This window comes from Tympanuchus pallidicinctus, unplaced genomic scaffold (assembly GCF_026119805.1).
Source record: "Tympanuchus pallidicinctus isolate F22 unplaced genomic scaffold, pur_lepc_1.0 scaffold31, whole genome shotgun sequence".
In the NCBI taxonomy this organism is placed as follows: Eukaryota; Metazoa; Chordata; class Aves; order Galliformes; family Phasianidae; genus Tympanuchus; species Tympanuchus pallidicinctus.
Genome location: NW_026294749.1, coordinates 6032631 through 6050704, shown reverse-complemented (window position 1 = coordinate 6050704; position 18074 = coordinate 6032631). Strand labels below are relative to the sequence as shown.

At 38.5% G+C, this 18074-nt stretch overlaps 1 long non-coding RNA gene across 1 annotated transcript in view; it reads left to right on the top strand.

The window, feature by feature from the left end:
• Positions 1–6445: 6445 nt before the first annotated feature.
• Positions 6446–18074, top strand: part of LOC128087916 (uncharacterized) — a 393654-nt gene continuing 382025 nt past the window's right edge. The window contains exon 1 of the long non-coding RNA XR_008210070.1: positions 6446–6572. This is a non-coding gene — a long non-coding RNA (uncharacterized LOC128087916). The remainder of the gene's footprint in view (positions 6573–18074) is intronic.

Sequence of the window (18074 nt, the reverse complement as noted above, 5' to 3'; positions counted from 1 at the left end):
ATAGGAAAAGGAAACAGCATGTTAAAAAAAAAAAAAAAAAAAAAAAAAAGGTTAAAAAGAATCCCCAGTTCTCTGGGATCAGAAACCTTAAAAAAAAAAAAGCCCTGCCTCTGAAAATAAAATGGACCTCAGGACAAATTTCTGTTCTGTCAGCCAAAGCCACATTTACCCCACCATGCCTGCTCCCTGCTCAGCCCATGTTTATGCAGCAATCCTCATGACCCAGGAGAGCTAACTATGCTAAGTAATGAAACTACAGTTTGGTAAACTGTGACAGTGAGCACATGGGGCACAATCCACGGAGGAATCAGCAGAAACTCATGCTTGGCCATTTTGTGTTTGCGTGCTTGTTGGGGGAAGAGGCGTAATCATCCACATTTGCAGAGAGAGTGAGCAAGCTTTCCAGATCAACTGGCTCGTTCATGACGAGAGCAGGACACAAGCCAGACATGTCACTCTCACTTTCTGCCTCTTTTATCTCTCGCCACAACTAGGGACTGCAGTGAGGAGATTGTTCTGGCTGGAAGCTGAGGGACACAGGTGGTACCAGCAGCTGCAAGCTCTTTAGCTCTCGTTGGCTCCACTTATTAGAACATGCATTGTATGTTTAATGCATCACATTTCTTTGTGTTGGAATGAGAGTTGGAGGCTGGTGGTGCTGTGCTATGGTCTTCTTGTATTGCTGGGCAGGGAAGGTGTAGGCTGCTCCTAGTTAGAGATAATTAGAAGCTGGGGCTCCTGAAGAGAATTGGGTAACTCTGCAAGACAACCAGCTGTCCTTGATTACAGTGATAGATTAGTCACTCTAAAATAAGCCAGTTAGTACTTTGCAAACAGCAAATAATGCACTGATATTTTCAGGGTATATACATGGGGATCAAGCTTTATGAGTGGTCTTGAAATAGATTGATTTGTATGTTTGTTTATTTTTTAATTGATGGCCTTAAAGAATAATAGATTTCTGGAAGTCTCGGTCTAGCATCTTTCTTCTATTTGCATTTTACATGTAAGCATTGCCATGTTTTCGCTCTTGCCAAAATTATAGTGTGTGGCAGTGCTGTTGACCTATGATGCATATGGGGAACGTATTTCCAGAAATAATGTGATTAGATTTAATAAATCAACATGTGTCTGGACAGTTAACAAAAATTATATCAACAGTTATTGTTAACGGCGTGAAAATGTTTTCCATGCTTCTTACTTCTGGTAAGCTCTTAACTGGTATTGTGAACTGTTTCTTTATAATCTTTATTTTAAAAATTAGTGGATTTTGATTTGTTATTCTTATTAAATAAAGATTTTAAAGCAGGAATCTGGGTAACTACAGGTCTACCACTTAGATTTTGCAGTATGTAAATCTTTAGAATATTTTTTTGAGAAAAAAAATAATAAAACATGGAAGCAAATGGAAAACAGGAAGAAATATGCACCACAGACTTACTGATGTACGTGATTATTAAACACAACTGATATTGCCCTTTGATATCATTTTCCTAGAGAAAGGAAGTGCAGGAGATTTTATTTGTCTGGAATTTTGTGAAGCACAGATACCATATTGATGGGAAATTACTGATGTATAAAGGGTGGATTGGGTCAAGAACTTTGAGGTGGGGCAGAACAAATGAAAGGCAATATGACGGTACTTTGTGCTGAAAGGAAAGATGTTGCAGTCACAGGTTCCTGCAGGCTAAGTCTTAGGACAGGTTTTATTTAATACGTTCATGATTGACCATGTCATAAAAAAGCAGAAGGGCACTAATGAAGCTTTTGAGGTTTCCTCAACCCTGGGAAAACCTTGTCCAGGCTGGAGAGAAATAGCGTACATAACGAAGAGGCAGAATTGGAGTCTATCTGTCAAAATAGTCACTGATAATTCATTGGAGTTCTCCAGATTGCCAGATTTTATTGATTTTATTTAATCTTTTATTGTTATGTTAAACTTGAGTACGGTCTTAAGTGCTTCTTCGTTTATCTTGCATAATCGCTATGAATTTTCCCCAAAAAGTGCTTTTATTTTCATTTCCCCTTTCCAGTTCATTGCATACCTAACTAAGCAATAGGAGATGATTGTGGAAGCAGTTTTGAAGTATAAAGTTGTTTATAGATAGTAAGAAGGCACTGGTGTTTGATATCAAACTGAATCTCATAATGGGTTTTGCTAGAGTTTCTGCAGTGCCACAGTACTTCCCTTGCTACATAAACAAGACAACACACATCCCATGAACTTCTTTCAGTCTGCTCACACTGTCAATCAAGCCACTTCCACAGTATCCAGCTTATTTTATTTCTGGATGTAATGTGCAACTGTGTAATTTACTGTGGCTTGAGACCTAACATATGTATTTCTCTAGGAGACTTTGAGGAAACTGTACTTGAACATTTACAGTTTCCCTTAATAATGAGGATGGATCATAATGGTGATTATTTAAAACAATTCTACTACAATGTGTATTCTCAGCAAGCAAAGTGTTTTTCTAGTTTAGCAAATTCCAGACTATACTAAAATATATACTGCCAGTATAGTGTGCTTTAAGTCCAACACAATAAAAACTCCCACGTAAGTTAGACCCAGCTTTCTCTACTTGCTGCAAAGGTGGTGTTTTTTTGTTTTTTGTTTGTTGTTGTTGTTGTTTTGTTGTTGTTTGTTTGTTTAATACTGTTCCTATGCTCATCTAGAAGATAAAAAAAATGATCACTTTCTAACTTTTCTGCTATTTCTCTTAGCCCCACCCCACAAGAGGAGACTAAAATGCACAGCTAGTAGGAAAAAGTAAAAGAATCATGGAATCATAGAATCCTTAGAGTTGGAAAGGACCTTTAAAGGCCATCTAGTCCAACTCCCCTGCATTGAACAGGGATATACACAGCTAGACAGACTGCCCAGAGCTTGATCCAGCCTAACCCTGAAAGTTTCTATGGACTGAACATCCACCACATCTCTTGGGCAACCTGTTCCAGTGCCTCACCACCCTCACTATTAAAGAGTTTTTCCTTGTATTCAACCTATATCCACCCTCTTTAAGCTTGAAGCCATTTCCCATTGTTCTACTGCTACAGACTAGAGTCTGTCCCCTTCTTTCCTGTAGCTCCCCTTTAAATACTGAAAGGCTGCTATCAGGTCACCTCAGAGACTTCCCCAAGGTGAAGGTACTTTAACTTTTTACTTAGTGTCAGAGCATCATACAGTCTCTAGAACCAAGCTTTCCATGTGCAGATTAATATTTCTTGGGATGTTAAGTCAAGTCATTCTAAACACAGCTTGATTACTAGATGTAATCAAAGCCAGGCTTGCTGTTTGGACCAGTTTTTTTCCAGCCAGAGTAAGCACTGTTATTACCAAGTCTTGTTTTTCCTGGTTTTCATCTCATTTACAGGGTAGAAAAACAAAAATGTCATAAGCAACTGAGGGAAAGCTAGGCTAAGTAGAAACTTGTCAGGGACTTGGCCTCATTTCACACACACCCTTTCCCAATATTGCAAATAGACTCCTGAGAGCAAGCATCAATGGCATGCAAATCTAATTGGAAAAGTAATAAACAGAGACCTACATGAACAGATTTCTTGTTGCTTATAACCCAGGAAGCAACCTAAAAATTGAATCTGTTTCACTTAATCCCTGTCAACGTTAAGAAAAAAGGGAGGGGGAAGACATCAATTCATTTTCTGAGGCCCCCCAATATTCATATTTTTTGTTGCAGTTGATATTCAGGAGAGAAACGTTAGCTGTATCTGTCTGCAACTTCTTTGCATTTTCCCTGTGTCCTATTCCTGTGCTATTTTATTCCTATGGAAGATTAAAAAAAAAAAAAAAAAAATTAGCAGTCTGTAGATCAAGTAATTACAATCATGAGGCCACAGGTTGATAGGGCCTATGGAGAAATGTCTACCTTTAAAAATGTAAGTATAATTACTGCATTATGCCTTGGAATAAATGGGAGAGAGGGGGAGCTGCGGACTTCTGTCAAGGATATTGAATCAGAATGAGGGAGAAAGGAAATATCACCAGTTAGGGCAGAAATTAAGCAAAAAAAGAAGGTTTAAAGAAACTGCGCATCAGCTTTGGTTCATCACCTACCTTTACAATTATGCTAGCATTTACATTTTGTAGTTTCGTAAGATGTGAGAGGCTAATTTTGCATCTGTCTCAGCTAAGAAGTGTTACATGTGCTGCAAGAATAATAGTGCTGTGGCTTGCCCACAGATACAAGTAAGTCAGCATTGGGGTGAAATCTTGTCTCCTTGCTCCATTATTCTCCAGATGACTGGAGCCATTCATGATCCATGTAGGAGGATTAAGGTTCCAATCATTTACAGTCGATTCCCAGATGACTAGTATGTCAAAGTAAGATGGCTGTTCTGTTTTTTCTCTGTAAATAGTCATCCATCCTGATTGTGCTTATTTGTGTGAAGGCTTATTTTGTCTGCATTCTCTAGAAAGAGTAATTTTCATGAAGTCTGAGGAAGTTTAAATGAAGTTGGTATATTTGGAAACCATTACTTATTTCTCTCCACCTGAGGTGACTTTTCCAAATTTAAGGGACTGTGTATTCATTGAAGTTTTTTGCATGCTATATACATATGCAGAATCCTGAGGGAATTTGCTGATGTAGTTGCCAAGCCACTCTCAATGATATTAGAAAAGTCAGAAGTCCCCAGTGACTGGAAAAATGGCACTGTCACACCCATTTTTAAGAAGGGTAGAAAGGACAAGCCAGGGAACTACCAACCTGTCAACCTCACTTCTGTGCAGGGGAAGACCATGGAACAGATCCTCCTGGAAGCTCTGCCAAGGCACATGGAAGAGAGGGAATTGACAGAAGAACCAGCATGGCTTTACTAAGGGAAAGTCCTGCCTGATAAACCTATTGATGGTGTAAAGCTGATCTGATCTATCTGGATTTCAGTAAGGACTTTTGACACGGTTTTCTGTAACATCCTTCTCACCAGTAGATACAGATTTAAAGGGTGGATATTTCAATGGACAATGAACTGCTTAAATCAAGGCAGGAAGATGGTTAATTCATGGATTGTGAATTTAAAATACCATAATATGCGAAATGCAGTAACACTAGTTGCTGGAAGTAGAGAAGATAATTTGCATGATGTCACACTAGAAATATTTATTGCTACTGCTACTGTTAATTTCATTACCTCTCTTCCCTTTCTTCTGATTTGTTGTGTAACTTTACACAAGGCAAACAACGTGCCAAGGCCTCTGCTCATTAGTGGAGTAGGTATAGTAGCATTTAACCTCCACGGTTAAATGATTGAAGCTTAATTAATGCTTTCTTCTGCAATCTCTTTTCAAAGATACTACACAACTACAGTACTCCTATTGCATTATTACCATTCTTAAATTTCATTATACCTTCCTAACCTTTAGGCTTTGTTGTCACCATGCTCTCTTGGTATTTATTTCATAAAAAGCAGCTTGAGAATACTTCCAAAACAGGAACAAAAAAATAATTATGTAGCAATGAAGAAGCTATAGAATCACAGTAGGAACATTTCCATGTGGTGGATTCTAAACAGATACAGATCCTTCCAAGGTGGGGCTGAGATGGGATGTGCGCAGTACTCATCTAAAGATGAGGAGGCGTTTATCTTGCTGTAATGCCCATTTGTACAGTGCAAGGCTGCAAGTTGGGCTATGAACTAAAATCTCAGCTTTTTCTTGGATGTAAATATGTACGAGAAAGTTTGTCTTTGAATATTCTTACAAAATTCCAAATCATTGACACCTCAAGTCAGTAGCTTGAGACTTGTGCTTCTTTTTCTCTTAATTACAAAAACCAAAGAAAACAAAGACCATAGTACATGAATGGACACAGAAAGATGTAATTCTGGATATTTGCTTTAAAATTCTAAAATAGGAGTGGGCTTTACAATATGATCATTTTTGTTCCTGATGGAATTTAAGCTGTACATGCACTGGATCATCTGGGCTCTTACAAGACTTGACCGTGCATTTCACTGCCACATACCCTGTTCCCAGGAGCATTAAGGGAACAAGCCCACTATCCCAGCAGGCATGGAACCATGGAATAAGAGAAGTGAACATCAGTAGTTGCTAGAGGCTGGAATTGCATTCATGGGAAAAAGTTACTACAAGCCTTACCCCTCACTCCACATATGTGCATGAACAGAGCTGTACTCTTTACTGTTGGGCACCTATAAGAAAGCAGAGTACCAGTTAGTGAAAGGCTGTGATCAGGAGGATTCAGCACATAAAGAGATAGTAAAATGGGCAACTGAAATCCTCCTTGCTCCACTGGATTAATAAAGTAATTAGTAAAAACTGAGCTGGAAGGAATATTATTATTCTATTACTAGTGTTAATATTTACGTATTACAGAGAGAGTAATGCCATCCTAGAAACTAGATAGCTTGGATTGAACTGGAAGAATTTTCTTCTTAATTTCTGATTAAATTTGGAAGAAAGTTCTTTACAGAGAGAATGGTGAGGTGCTGGAACAGCTGCCCAGAGAGGTTGTGGATGCCCTGTCCCTGGAGGTGTTCAAGGCCAGGTTGGATGGGGCCCTGGGCAGCCTGGTCTGGTATTAAATGTGGAGGTTGGTGGTCCTGCTTGTGTCAGGGGGTTGGAGATTCATGATCCTTGAGGTCCATTCCAACCCTGGCCATTCTGTGATTCTGTGAAATTAGTCCTCCAGATTTTGGACGGTGTTCTGCCACCAGAAGGAGCAGGTGAAATCAAAACAAATCTCATGGGATTTTTTTGTTTCTTTTGTCTGGATCTTTGAGATCTTTCATTTCTGGAATATTTTTGAAAATGTTTCCTGGTTACCTATGATGCATGAGTTGAAGCATACAGCATGCTTTTCAGTCCTCTTGAGATTGCACTGTGCTGGCATTGAGCAAAAACCTTCCTTTGAACCTCAAACTGAGCGAACTTCATACAAAACTAACTGAGATAGGATAAACATAGAACCGCACTGTGTCATTTTTCCCAATCACTTTTCAGAATATAAATTAACTGAAAGATTTCCAGAAACTAGAAGGGCATTGCTGCCATTTCTTTCTTTGTGCGCCACTAAATAAATAAATAAATAAATAAATAAATAAATAAATAAATAAAATAAAATAAAATAAAATAAATCTACAGTGAATCTATGCATCTGTGCACTCAACCTTCTGGTGATTATTTTATGATGAAGGCACTGGTCTGAATGAGACCTGGGAGATGCGTGTCAAATTTCTGATCGTGCCACAGACCTCCTCTGTGACCTGGGGCGAACCAATTAATGTTTCAGTGATTTCATTCTCTGACTGTTAAATGGAGATGATACTGCCTTTGCCTATCTACAGGGGTACATTGCCAAGCACATCTTTCCAGCAACAAGATAACATTTTGGAAGGAAAATTGCTCTCCCCTTTATACTCCTCCTCCTCCAGACCTGTAGCTGCATTAGTACAAGTATCTGCAGGATGAAAAATGGGGTGGGGGAAAACTTAAGGCATTTAACCTGGATTAGATTACTAATTTGATGGATACCAAACACACTGGTAGTGCTGAAACATAGTGGTAGTGCTGGGGTCTTTGCTTGAAGCAGAAAAGACTCAACTCTGCATCTTTGCTGAGAGAAAGATGCATGGTTCTGTACTCTGTCTTCTAGTTGTACATGAGCCCCAGAAGCACAGTTGTTATTTACATCACAGTAGCTAGACAGCCAAATTGATATTGGACTCAAATTGTGATAAACTCTAGAAATGTGAGCATTTGTTAAATGGCTATTGTCCTGAACTGCTACTGTAGAATTAGATATGTTGAACAAAGGAAATGTTATCTCTGTTTTCCAATTGGGATAGTGAGCAGAGGCTAATGAAGTAATTTGTTGACAATCAAAATTGCGACGATGCTAGGAAATGAAATTGGTTCCCTGCAATCTCTGTTTTGTGTTTCTCTCACAGGACTCTCTTTTCTTCCTACTAGCTTAAAGATTGTATCCATACTTTGAATGGATTCAAACTGTGCCTTTTGTGGAATACATAGCTGTTTCTGTCATATAAATAGTGATCTCCTAGGATTTTGTTTTGGTCAGCACCTCATAGTATCACACAAACGCAAAAAACAGTAAAACTAATTGAAGTATATAAGGTTATACTCAAAAGTCAGAGAAAATAAAGCTTAGCAGATCCATAAAGCATAAGCACTCCCATTCTGCAGACCAGCATAGCAGCTTCCAAGAGAGGGAAATAGCTTAAAGGCAGCTTTATTGGGTGGAAGTTTGTGGGTTAAGCAGTCAGTGGCAATTCCCACTCAGTGGTTCTGATGCTCCAGACCATGAGCTTCTGCCACCATCTCTTGGCCTATACCGAGGCTGTCTCAGTTCTCTTACTGCACTGCTCAAGAAAGCTCCAGGATTTCCATAGCAGCAGTGATACTATGCCTTCCCAAGGGCTTCCTTTGATGCCCTTCCCCATGTGTAGGCCAGGCAGTAGTAGCATGGTCTAGCAGGGTTGCCAAGACCTGCCCTTCTGCCCCTTGAGCAAGGCCATGATGGTGTTCCTCTTCCAAAGCACGCTGGCAGAACTCTCTAGGCTGGAGAGCCAATGAGTGGGAGACAGGCACGCCAAGGCACGCATGCAAAGCTAACTGCTTTGCTCTTCAACATCCATAGCTGAAGAAATAGCTTCGTCAGTTGATTCCCGACATAATTACAGAGTGAGTGCACAGGCACCTTCTCCTCTGGTGAAGAGCTAGAACCTACTTGCAGTGTTATTAGTATTCGTGTATGGTTGTGTGCTGTCTGCTTGGGCAATTATATTGCTTTAATTTAGGTCACTAATGATATTATAAGATAGTTTGTTGATGGTGTAATTTCTTTTGATGTTTGTTGTTACTGGATATATCAGCTGGTTTTGATACTATAAAACACAACATTTTGTGTTCTCCCAGGGAGGAAAGAGGGGGAGAAAAAGGTTGGTAGCAAGGAGGCAGCTGGAGGGGGGTGAGCGGAGGAAAGGGAAGTCATTCAGCGCTTGCCCGATCTGCTATTTGGAGTGAATGATAATCTCTTAGTACAGCAAAGCTGGCAGCAGTGCTTTTGCTATCAGGATTTTTACCGTGCTTCTCTGCTTATCTCTCAGCGTGACCACTGAAATCTGTGAGATCACACTACGAGCCGTGGTATCCTGTCAGGTTTGAAATTATTTCCGACAGGCTACAAAAACAATTGGGCCCTCACTTTGGCTGCTTTTACCCTAGTTGAAGTCTAATTTATAAGATAGATCATTCGCTTCACTGGGTCTGTCCTTGATACTTTTCTAGCTACGGCTGGTGTTGGTGACTTTTGTTTTCTGCTTCTTACATACTCTGTGGGATTTTTTGTGTTTTTTTTTTCTTTTTTTCTAGCTCATATCTTTATTTGGTAGGGGCAACCTCTTCATTCAAATACATTATTTCTATGCAAGTAGCTATCTCATTGTTATATCAGCTTTGACCTTCACGATACATCACAGCCCGACTGTGCTGAGATTTATTTAATAATCTCTAGAAAGCTCTTGAGTTAGATTTTAATAATATTGTTCTACCTCTGTGCATGAAAGAAGAGAAAGCTTGTTTTCCCTTCAGAACACAGGGCAAGGTTACAATTAATGTTTAGGGACAGTTAAAATGTTAGGCAGGAGTCATTTAAATCGACAACGCTGCTGAGCCCTGTTAGACCTGTCTAGTTTTTAAAACCTCTCTTTTCTGGAGAAATGCATACTGAGACTGGACTTAAAAAACACACAAACTGTCATACGCTGTTCCTACCAACATGCCTTTGAAAATCTGACCTACAACTGTGGGATGGAGCATAAGTATTTGATACTCCTTGTGGTCCTTGTACCTCTAGCATGGAAGATGGTGACTCTTTCAGTAATATGCCAGAATTAAAACTTGCATCATGTTCACATTCCTTTTTGAATTGAAAATGTGCTAGGTTTTCATGACTATTGAAATACACCTATAATTTCAAAATGTTCCATTGTACAGTGCAGTATTACTGGTGATATTATGAACACTTGTAAGGTCAGATGGGAAGTGATAGCTGTCTCGATAAAACAACTTTGAACTAATGTTCCACCCTCATTGTACTTTAATCATCCCCTACTTTCTAAAAAGCCAGGAGTCCATTCAACATCCACAAAGTTGAATTCTTTGCACCTAACATCTTTTAAAGGTTGTACAGTCATAGCATCATCTGGCCTTCTGATTCTGCACTGAACCCCACATTTAAATACAATGTCCTAACAGTCTCCACAGCTTGCTCTTCATATGTGGAAGGCTCAGTGGAAGGAGACTGTAGTCAGATTGAGAACATACAGGTTTTTTTCCGTGTTCCTGCATTTACTTGTCATTTTGCTGGACGGAGAACTCAGCTCCACAGAGCACCTTGTTCTGTTTGAGAGATTATGCTAAGCCGTGATACAGTTCTTGAGTTTCTGGTTTCTCTTCCACAAAACAAGGAATACATTACTTAGCATTTTAGCAAAGTGCATGGACAGTTTTCTGATGAACAGCATCCCATAGTGGGTAGCAATTACTCAATGCTGGATAGATCATTATGTACTATGTGATATGTTCTGTACTGTCCTCCCTAAAATCAATGAGAAGACACAGGAGCTTGAATATATTCTTTGCTAAAGAACTTCGCTGTAACATGGCCAGAGTTTTTAGTGTTAAATAGGATGTTAATCAGAACACAGAAGATGCCATTGAAGACACTGTTTATTACAACACAGACAGCCAGTTCTGAGACCATTCCTCTCACAGGCAAGATTGTTCAGCACAAGAGACATGAAATTTTTGTTTCCAGACTTCTCTGTCTATAATGTGTCTGACTGATTCCAAGATGACAGACGACTGGGTGGCAGAATGTATGATGGATAGCTTGATTATTTTAACAATTAAATATGTAATGAAGAGCTGGAAAGGTTCCATGTAAGTCTCATTTTCACCCTGGTTAAATATGGTGTGCATAATTAATTTTCAAATATGAAAGGGCTCCAGCAAGAAAAGAAATGAAAGAAAGTTGAAGAGATAGTGAATATTTTATTAAACGTCACTCATTCAAAACTCATTAATATACATAGTCCAAGAGCAATCATCTCATTTAAAGTTAAACACAGTAGTGCTTATTTTCTTGGCAGATTACCTAGTTTATTGTTAAATGTAATAGCTTAATAGGGGACACAAATCCCACCCTTGGCCTTTTCCTAGCCAAGAACATCATTTCCCAGGTTACTTCTTCAGCTTGATGCATTTGGAGACAATTATATCCTCATTTGCTTTCTGAGACCAAAATTCATTCACACAGCAACTGGTAAGAGAGAGAGAGAGATGGCACAATGCTCTATCACAGAGTATTGGACTTAACAGAGTTGTTGATGAAAACTTGGATGTTAATCTTGAAGGAAATTCCATTACTTCAAATTTTATGTGTTCCATATTAATATTAAAAAAGCTTTTCCATTTTTTTTTTTCTTATTTAGCCACATAAAGTTTTGTGGGTTGTATTTTTTTCAAAGAATTTCCAAACAGATTTTAACAATAATCAACTAAATATTCTATTTCAAAAGTTTGAGAACTTTTTACATGTCGTTCAATATCCTTCTCAACACCTCTCAGCTGCTTGGATGGGCATATTATGGACTTCATCTGTTCCTGCAGGAATCAGGTTGTTTTCTCCCAGATATTTAGATTCAAATATGGTCCAGAAGAAACTGTCCATCTCCACACCATAAAATGTTTTCCTTCAAAAAAATTCTGGCTAGTTCTATAACTAAACTTGTGAGCAGTGTGATTCATTACTAGAGAATGCTTTGAAGATACAAAATGTTATGTAAATGCAAAAACATTATTATTATTATAATTAGAATATTATTAACTATGGGAGGAGAGAAGATTAAACAACTGGGCTTCCTTACAAAATCCATTTGAATGAACTAAGGCTGAGGACACTTATTAAATGCAGTGCTGTTCCAACTGCAAAAGAATCCTTGCTTCTGCATGCAGCTTTCTGATCTTTGTGAACATCTTTACCCTTTCAGCATGAATCAGATATGAGCAAGAAGCACAGTATAAGGAGAAAAAATGAATGTAGTAACAGAGGCACTATTGTATTCTTGCTGCCAAGAGGAGCCTGATTTTACTCTCCATTACCCAATCATGGCTGGCCACCAACTTGCTAGATGCATAATCCAAAAGATTCTGAGCCTCTCAGTGCAGATGAAAGCAACATTCTCATCCATATGAAGTATTCAGGATAACTCTGCATGTTGATTTTTCCCTATCTTACTTCTTTTGACCTGCTGCTATGGACAGCAATTTCAATTTTTCAAGAATTTCTTTCTTCTTTGATTTTCTTTATATTTGACGATGTAAGAGACACAACTGGTTGCTATGATTACTATTTACTAACTTTGTTTGCTGTCCTTAGAAGCTGTAATCGAGCTCAGAACACCACTGTGCTATGTGCTGGTTCCCAAAGGGTCAGATAAACCGCTAATTATCAGATTGCAAGAAAAGTGACCTTTACTATCTTGCTAAAATAAGATTTCAATTTCAAATCAAGGGAAGCAATAATACTTCATATCTTTTTAGTCACTGTCAGCCTACCTGTTATGGACTCCCTAACTCTGGCAGTTAACTACAGCTGCACAAACCCTCTTGGAATAGGGTTTTGTTCTGCAACTCTGCAAACAGCAGATGGAAGAAGACAACTTCACCAAAAAGAATGTGTAAGAAAATACTGCACTGGCCCCTGCTAGCCACTACAATTCACCTTTAAATGCACTGCTGCAGTAGGCAGAAATCAAAAGGGTAATGTAGGTGCCTTAGAAGCTATTCTGTTTTGTGTGAACAACTGCAAATGCATGAAATATGGCCCCTGTGGTAGTCAATAGCATCGACTTCAATAGGCTATGATTTCGCCACAGTTGCTTATTGTGTCGTATAGCCCAGACACTAATTGCCTGTGGCTGATGGACAAAGACCCAGTCCGGGTGTGGTGGGCCCAAAGGAGACAAAACTGGGAGGCAGTGTGTGGAGAGTCTGATGGCTGACTTGGCTTTGTAGCTTTTTCTTTTTCTTTTACAACAGTCTGTGGCCCCATACGTAGCAACAATAACTGAAATTATTTGTGTCATACTTTAGATGGATAGCAAGCTGAGATCTGGTGTTCTTCTGAAGTTATTTGTGTCATACTTTAGATGGATAGTTTCTGTGGTGTTTCTGTGATTGGTTAGATTCTCATTTTGCTTCTCTGTCCTTAATGAGCCTTCTTCTGCTACTACTGAAGTCAATAGTGAAGCTTATGTTGATTTCTCAGAAGGCAAAGGTAAACTCTCATCTGCTAGATGAGCACAGTACATTAGAAATTTTGATTCATTTTTGTTAAATTGTGTTACACAGCAAATATTCTGTAGCCTCAGAACAGTTCCTGCTCAGGCATCTGATTAATGCTTTGGATCTCCAGTTCATTACTGGTTAAGATATAATATTGAAGGATTTGTTGATCCTCCACATAACTATCTAACATTCCTGATGTGTTTCTCTAAAAACTGTTATCTTGTTTTTAGCATTTTTTTTACTATATTTTATCTGAAATTATAGTGTAATTATTTGGCTTTGTATAGAGAAAAAATACCGAATGCCTTTTCATCTACCTTTCATTTCAGTTCAGAACTCCAGTTCTGGAATGTCTTCTGTTCTTCAGAGTATCTTAATATGTGCTGAAATCCTTACAGGCAATTGACCAGGAACATTCATCTATTTTCCCGAATGGGAAGCAATTTATAGAAAGGCTTGTTATTTCTTTAAATTCAGGCTCAATGAAATGAAATTTGGCCTTCCCTTTTCCATCCTTGCCTCTCATGCAATTCTCTCTATTGATAGCACATACAAAATCAAGGATCATTTTGACTGTATCTGAAATGATGACGCTTTGCAATATGATTGTAATTTCTGTACCTTGGAAGTGATTTTTTCCCAATTTTTTGTTGTTGTTGAATTTAGGACCTCTCCAGCTCATTTCATAATGAGGCTCCCATACACTATTATGAACAGAATGTATGGTGTTACCTTAATTAGAGGCAGAGAATAAAAGCCTTCAAAGATTTTGTATGAACTGAAGGATGGGAAGATCCTATTGTTGCATGCATTATAAAGTATATTACGACAGCAGAGACTTTTAGAAGTTACTTATTCACATTTGTTCTTGAAAAAAACCACCAACACATGATACTTGAATAAAAATATAATTCACACCACTGATCTTCAAGAAGCAGCTTTGAACAATTGTATTCAGTTTCCCCATGTTTGTTATGTGACATTGAAAACCATAATGAGAATTATTAGTCTACAGTTTTCAATAATATTTTGTTGTTAGCATAGCAGACTACATTAGAAAGTCAGTTTATGTTTTTTGCTTGAAATGCTTTTGGGATCTTGGACTGCTTTGCTCTAAAACCCACATAACTTCCATGCTCAGATATAATAAGCAGGTATGCCTTGGGCTTTTGATACAGCTGACAAATTGCAGCAAAGGCATAGCTGTAGCATAATGAATCTGTCTAGAATTTCTCTAGAAATGATATTTAGCAAATAATTCTATTGATTTGGAGTCTTTACTGACTCCAGCTTGCTTTCCTGTAGCTACATGGACTTTGTTGTGGTTAATAAATAAATGTAAAAAATAATGATCTTAATGATGCAAATAGATGAAGAAATCTTTAGGGAGCTATTTTTTCAAGCAAGATGGTGCCATTTTTTTAGTCAGTACCATGTGTAGCCATATTGGCAAGAGACTGTGCAGCCACTGGCTGTTGGTAGAATGGAGATCAGTGGCTCTCTGAGTCAAGGTCACTGATGATATAGTGCCAAAGACCTAGCAGCAGGGACAGAAGGCCTAAACATCAGATCAGTTTCTATGTCTTTCAGAATAATTTCAATATTTAACTTCCTTTTCTGCCAGAGCCTTTGAGGTCCACAGAGGGTAAGAAGTCACTCAAGTTATCGTCTTCGTCAGTTTTAAATCATTCTGTGAGATGCAAATTGCTTCCTAACAGGGGCCCCTCCTGAGCTTTGTTTGCATTTTGCAGAATAATAACGAGGACTTTTTAAAGCTTTCTACTTGGCAAGGGGGCTAACATCTTCTGTTCTCTTTGTCAAGTGACTTTTGAAAGAATATGTGGTACCTTTGGAGCATTAAAATGAAAGATAAAATAATCACTTATTCTGCAGGGATTTTGACACCAAGACATAGTAGATTAAAAAGAGCATCTTGAAGAGATTTGCTGATGTGAGGCTATTACAAAACATCGTCTTTACAGAGTTTGGGTTACATCAGAGCCAGTTTCTTTACGATTATTGATCAATTCCAGCTATGCTTCCAGTTTGTTTAGTGGTTTTCTGTCATTATATGTAAAATATTCAGATTGTGCCCAGTCTTGATTTGATGCTCTTTTAGAATTCAGTTGGCATTTTTGACATAACGTGCATTTTCGGACTGTGCCAGATAACAATGGGCAAACATTTGGACAAAGGAAAGAAGTATACCTAGTAGTATGCCGAATGATGTATCTACTCTAGATTGCTTTTAAATAACTGTGTTTAATCACAATGGCAAAATCTGAGCTGTGTACTGCTTACAATCTTCTTAACTGAAACTGGCAGTAGAGGAATAAGATCCATTTAGCAAGAGTTTCCTAGTCTGATGGAATAACATAAAAATTCCAATAAAAAAATTTATTTTCCAGGAGCATTTATACTAATCATAATAAACCTCTTCTAACTGCATCCCAAAAACAAGATAGTTTGCCAAGCAGATGGTGGAGAAAAGTTAGGCTGGCCCAAAACCAACAAATTCCATTTAATGACAAATTCTGAGGTTTCAAGATCTGTTTTCATTCTAATGTAGAATGAAACCAAAACCTTCAGGAACTTTTCTCATGCACACACAGACATTCAAGCAAAGACTGCTTTAGGGCTGTAGAGAGTCAAATTAGCAGTTTCACCTGAGATGTGAGGAATAGAAAAAAGTACAGTGTGTTAAAGAAAAAAATAAATAAATAAAGGAGGAAAAGAAAATAGTACAGCAGAACCACAAAGGAACAGGCAATAGTGTCTTTACCCATTCTGTTGATCTATCTGAGATTGGATAGTAAAGGGGAAGAATTCTGGTCCCATACAATCTTTATGAGGGTTATTTTTCAAGAACTTTGTCTAGAATTCAATGTGCACCAATTTTAAGAGTAAACACAATCTGGATGTGTGGTAGATTTTAGTGATATTTCAATTAAATGAATATAATTCGTCAGAATTGTATTTTTCATGTTTTCAGACATTTCTGATGGTGAGCATCCTTGGAGATTCAAACAGTGTTTCTGCTGGCCTGCAAGGTTTAAAAAATTACGAATTAACTGACTTCAAAATTTAAGTGCTACTATATGTTTGTACTTCCTTAACATCACATAAGAAAAGAATTTTTGGCATAGTCTTAGAAAAATGCACTTCCTAACTAGAAAAAAAGTCGTCCATTGTCCATCATATTTTCCATAATTTCTGTTTTGTGCTATGTAGGTTGTAAGTACTGTGGTGTTGTGATTGTCTCTAATTCTATAAAATACTCAGCAGAACATAATCCTCATTAGAGCCTAGTGCTGTAACAAATATCAGATTGTGCAAATAAAGAAAATTGCCAAGTAAACAATAAGATTCCCAAGTAAGTTGTACATGTATAAAGATATATGATTAAATATACACTTTTTGCATTTGCATGCAAGTTGTAGATTTTTGTTATATATTTGGAGAAACAGTTAAGGAAAAGAAATGTACCTACTTGCCTCTATCTCTGGTGAAGAACCATGCTGAGAATTCACAGAGGGAAAGGCAGAAGCTTGAGTATCTTGCTTAGCTTAGAAGAAAAGAAAAAAAAAAATCAAAACAAACCATCAGCTCTAGGAGACTTAAAGGCCTGCTGTATGTCAGAGGAAGAAGGTGGATTTAAGAACCTGCCTACAAAAAAAAAACATTTTCATCTAGTCAGAAGCCTCCTTCTGGATACTTATAATCCAGATATAGTTGTCTGAGAAGTAGGAGAGTATCTTACTGTCTCACTTAGGACACCACCTGTGCCACACCATAAACACTGAGAGAAGATCTTCAGCAGCAGAGGAGCACTGTGCCCGAGCAGAATTAAGAGGGCAAAAAATTACTTTTATCAAGTAGATGACCAGCTGTCTTCACAGCATCTTGGCTTCTGTCGGCCCTGGTAGAGTTAGGATGCTGCAGTGCTCTACAAAACACTCCTTCATCTCATTTTTGAAAGGCTTCCTTGCGCCTTATCACATCAAAGCAAAGCATCTGCATGTTTCAGTTGTGGGGCATCATGTGTCTGGCTCCCCTCTGGCTCTCACTAATCCCCTGGATTATCACAGCTCTCTAAAGCAGCTCTTAAAAACCCTGTGAAAATAGGACTCCAAGTGGGTGTGTGAGAAGCAGCAACTGAAGCAATAAGGCTGCCTGCGCCTGTGGAATTCATATCACCCTGTTACTCAAAACAAGGTGTTGAAAAGTCTGCTTCTGCACAACCTGATCCCAAACAATATCAGCTCCCAGAGAGACAAAACAGAGTCCGAGTCTGGTTCATTCATTTGCCATGGCTCATCCAAATGGCTGGCACAAGTTATGGCTCGTGCTGAGCACGGCTGTATGCTGGTCCTGAGTGGGCTTCCATCCTTTAGTTTTTTCACTCTCCTGCTCAAAGTTGGGACCAACTGGACCTGGTGCAGGCTGTAAAGGGAGAGGAACTGGGAAGGCCTTTCCATGGAGTCAGCACACGTTCCTTTAGTTCAGAGGGGAAGAGACGACCTCACAAGGTAGGGCAGCTATCTGAGCAACTCAGGTATGAATAAATGGAGGACTCCAGCCTGTACCATCAGCCCAGCACCTTACTTAAGTCCCAGATCTTCTGAAGAAAGAAGCAAAGTAGCAAACAGGAGGTGGGTATGTATAGACGAGAAATTCATGCAGAGAACATGGTGCTTCTCTTCCTTAGCTCTCTTGACTT